The 4,585-nt window shown below is 41.3% G+C and overlaps 1 pseudogene; it reads left to right on the top strand.

The window, feature by feature from the left end:
* The first annotated feature begins 2,501 nt into the window (after nt 1–2,501).
* On the top strand, nt 2,502–4,279 carry LOC113881500 (annotated as a pseudogene).
* The last annotated feature ends 306 nt before the right edge of the window (nt 4,280–4,585 follow it).

The following is a 4,585-nucleotide window of genomic DNA, read 5'->3' as shown; positions in this document are numbered from 1 at the left end:
ATTGACTGCAGATGTTCTTTAAGCAGAGAAAAGCCTCAGCCTTGCGTGCATAATTCTTCCATGGTCCTAATGGAGAGAAGTGAGTCCAAAATTAGCAACTTTTTTAAAGTCAAATCTGGCTATCTGTTGCATAGACTTTGTTTTTTGGTGTTGCTTTGTTTTGTTTTCAATTTTCCAAGGGCATCCAGACAGAAGATCTTTCAAGATCTTTACAGAGAGGGCCACTATGTTTCCAGGAAACTTACAAAAGAAAGAAATCCAAACCAATCATTGTGGCAGTGCATTTATGTCTCCCCTCTACTCTAAGGTTGTCTTAATAATAAGACACTGTCCTTGAGAATTGTTGCTGCTCAGAAACAGGACTTTTAAAAAACTCACCAAAAAGTGTTGATCTCTATGCAGCAGAGTGGCAAGTTTTGAAGAGAATGAGGTCAACCCAAGGGTTCTGTTTTGACTGTCTCCAGTCTGAGTTGCTGACATGGATAAACTTGTGAAAACCAGCTGAAGAAAGGGACACTCTGTGTTCTTTTGACTCCTGGCTTCAACAATTTGCCTCACAATATGTTACAACCTCATTGTTTCTTCCAGATCCAAGGCCATGTGTTTATGTGTCCAAACAACAGGTTTTGAGGCTGCTTATGTTGCTTTTAAAAATATCACTTTAAATATTGAGAACCTCAGAACTAAGTGTACCATGTCTCTGGTCCAGAGACCTGACCATGGGACCCACTAGGGAAAAAATGCATGGGCCCAAAGAAATTCATGTTTTAGGTATAGGAATGTGTGTCCTATTTTCTTTTTTGTAAAAATTTCAGGACAGTTAGGCAAACTTTCAGAATGTGTGATTATATCTAATGTGAAAATACATAATCACTCAAAATTACATGTTAATAACTGAGAACAAAATATTTGAGTGTAGTTGTTATGTCACTAAGTTGTGTCTGACTCTTTGCGACTCAATGGACTGCAGCATGCCAGGCTTCCCTATCCGTCACCATCTCTCAGAATTTGCTCAAATTCATGTCCATTGAGTCGGTGATGCCCTCCAACCATCTTATCTTATTTCCCCCTTCTCCTCCTCCTCTTAATCTTTCCTAGCATCAGAGTTTGATGATAGAGTTCAGTTCAGTTCAGTGGCTCAGTCGTGTCTAACTCTTTGCAACCCAATGTACTGCAACACACCAGGCTTCCCTGTCCATCAGCAACTCCTGGAGTTTGCTCAAACTCATGTCCTTTGAATCAGTGATGCCATCCAATCATCTCATCCTCTCTTGTCCCATTCTCCGCCTTCAATCTTTCCCAGCATCAGGGTCTTTTCCATTGAGTCAGTTCTTCACATCAGGTGGCAAAGTACTGGAGCTTCAGCTTCAGCATCAGTCTTTCAATGAATATTCAGGACTAATTTCCTTTAGGACTGACTGGTTGGATCTTCTTACTGTCCAAGGGACTCTCAAGAGTCTTCTCCAACACACAGTTCAAAAGCATAAATTCTTCAACATTAAGCCTTCTTTATGGTCCAACTCTCACATCCATACATGACTACTAGAAAAACCATAGCCTTGACTAGATGGGGCTTGTTGGCAAAGTAATGTCTTTGCTTTTTAATATGCTATCTAGGTTGGTCATAGCTTTTCTTCCAAGGAGCAAGCATCTTTTAATTTCATGGCTGCAGTCACCATCTGCAGTGATTTTGGAGCCCCCTCAAAATAAAGTTTGCCACTGTTTCCACTATTTCTCCTTCTATTTGCCATGAAGTGATGGGACCAGATGCCATGACCTCAGTTTTCTGAATGTTGAGTTTTAAGCCAATTTTTTCACTCTCCTCTTTCACTTTCATCAAGAGGCTTTTTAGTTCTTCTTCACTTTCTGCCATAAGGGTGGTGTCATCTGCATATCTGAGGTTATTGATATTTCTCCCGGCAATCTTGATTCCAGCTTGTGTTTCTTCCAGCCCAGCGTTTCTCATGATGCACTCTGCATATAAGTTAAATAAAGCAGGGTGATAATATATAGCCTTGATGTATTCCTTTCCCGATTTGGAATCAGTCTGTTGTTCCATGTCCAGTTCTAACTGTTGCATCTTGATCTGCATACAGATTTCTCAGGAGGCAGGTCGAGTGGTCTGGTATTCCCATCTCTTGTAGAATTTCCCACAGTTTAGTCAAATGCTTTGGTGTAATCAATAAAGCAGAAGTAGATGTTTTTCTAGAACTCTCTTACTTTTTCAATGATCTAACAGATGTTGGCAATTTGATCTCTGGTTCCTCTGCCTTCTCTAAATCCAGCATGAACATCTGGAAGTTCATGGTTCATGTACTGTTGAAGCCTGGCTTGGAAAATAAAGGGAGGGGATAATACTGTTAATGAACATAGAAGTCAGCCCTGGGTTTATTTGTTTTTTAATATTTATTTATTTATTTGGCTACACTAGGTCTTAGCTATGGCATATGAGATCTAGTTGCATGACCAGGAATTGAACCTAGACCCCAAGCACTGGATGCATGGAGTATGAGCCACTGGACCACCAGAGCAGTCCTCAATCCCTGCTTTAGGTTTAGGATTAGAGTCAGATATTCCTATAAAGAAGGGGATTCCTGAATTCACCAGCATCCTCAGTTCCTCCCCCAACCTGCTGACACGAGAATATCTACCCTGGAGTCTTTCTGCTGCCCTGCAGTCACTGGCCTCTTATTGATTTCAATACTATGCTTGCATTTTGCAAAAGTTCACCTGCAAGTATAGCATGAACATTAGGTTTTAGTGACCTAGAAAACATGGTTTTGCCATGGATTTTGCCTCCATGGAATTATTTTCAAGAATTCAGTTATACAGTACTTCAGGTCTTAATTTAGGTAGAGGAAGCATCCTCTGGCATATGGTTTAAAATAAGACTTCTCAGCAGAGGCTGGGAAGCGTAGGTGCCTGGCATAGCCAGCGTTTAGGCCAAGCTGCCACAGTGCTACAGGCAGCAGTGTTGGGGCTTCAGGAGACAGCACTAAAGGGGAAGATAAGCAGGATTGGAACAAGGAGAAGAAAGACATTGAGCGAGGTGGTAATTCAGAGATTACCGCCCACTTTGACCAAAGAGCAACTTCAGGAACATCTTCAGCCTACGCCTGACCATGATTATATTGAGTTTTTTTCTAATGATATTACTATGTATCCTCATGTGTATGCAAGAGCATACATCAACTTTTAAAGCCAAGAGGACATTATTTTGTTCAGGGATTGTTTTGATGGTTATGATGGTTATTCCTTGACAATAAAGGTCAGGAATATCCTGCCATCATAGAATTTGCACCTTTTCAAAAAGCTGCAAAAAAGAAGACTAAGAAAAGAGATACTAAAATCAGGACTATTGATGATGATCCAGAATATAGAAAAATTTTGGAGAGCTATGCTGCAGATAATGAGAAAATGACATCTACTCCAGAGACACTGCTAGAGGAAATAGAAGCAAAAATAGAGAACTAACAGCTAAAAAGGCATCTCCACTTTTGAGCTTCCTGAAAAACAAGCAGAAGATAAGAGAAGAAAGGAGGTGGCGAGAAATAGAAGGGAAAAGACAAAGAGAAGGAGAGAGGCAGAAGTGGAAAGAAGAAGAGAAACAAGAACAGATATAGAAAAGCTAAAGAAGATAGACAGAGTTCCAGAAAGGGACAAATTAAATGATGAACCAAAGATTAAGCTGCTCAAGAAGCCAGAAAAAGGAGATGAAAAAGAATTGGACAACAAAGCTCAAGAAATTAGACAAAGAGAATCTGAGTGATGAAAGAGCCAGTGGGTAAAGTTGTACATTGCCCAGGAGTTCTGAGGGTGAATTTAAAGATGAAAAGCCTAAGAGACCTGAAGATGAGCGTGGCAGAGAATACCGGGAGAGGGAGCGGGATTATGAATAGGTCCAAGAGTGCATCCGGCGGGAGAGAGAGGCTGAAGAGGCAGGAAGAAGAGATCCACAGGCAGAAGGAGCACTATGAGAAGGAGAAGGCTTGCAAGAGAAAGGAAGAAGAAATGAAGCAGGAGGAAGAAGCACTTTGGGAAAAAGGAAAGAAGCCTGAAGGTACAGAGCCAGTATGCAACTCAGAAAAAAAAACTGAAAAGAAAGAAGTGGTTAAGAGAGATTGCATAAGAAACAAGGATCGCCTAGCGATACCAGCCAGGAGCTCGAAGCCGAAATCGGTTCTGTACCTCTGAGACCAGCACCAGGACTGGAGATTCAGCCATAGAGATAAAGCAGGAAAGTGGTATTAACCATAGAATAGAAGGAAGGGAGGAGTGATAAGTCCAGATGGCCTTAGGTGTCCTGACTGTCTAGGCAGCCAAAGAGCACGGAATTAAGCAATCCTGAAGTGCCTTCGGGGCAAAGGAATAGAGAGAGAGAGAAAAGGGGTGCTGTGCTGGTGGGGTACACTGCAGAGGAGTAAGTTTTGTGTCAAAGCAGGAACCTGATTGCAGGTTCAGATTGGAAGTGCAATTTTCATTTTTTATGCAGTTTTCTACAAATTAACTTTAAAATGTCAGATAAAGCTGATGGGGAGAGGACATACATCAGTTTGCAGGCAAGAAATGTCACGAGAGGACTTAT

Source organism: Bos indicus x Bos taurus, chromosome 23 (assembly GCF_003369695.1).
Source record: "Bos indicus x Bos taurus breed Angus x Brahman F1 hybrid chromosome 23, Bos_hybrid_MaternalHap_v2.0, whole genome shotgun sequence".
Classification (NCBI taxonomy): Eukaryota; Metazoa; Chordata; class Mammalia; order Artiodactyla; family Bovidae; genus Bos; species Bos indicus x Bos taurus.
This window is presented reverse-complemented; position numbering and strand designations above follow the sequence as displayed.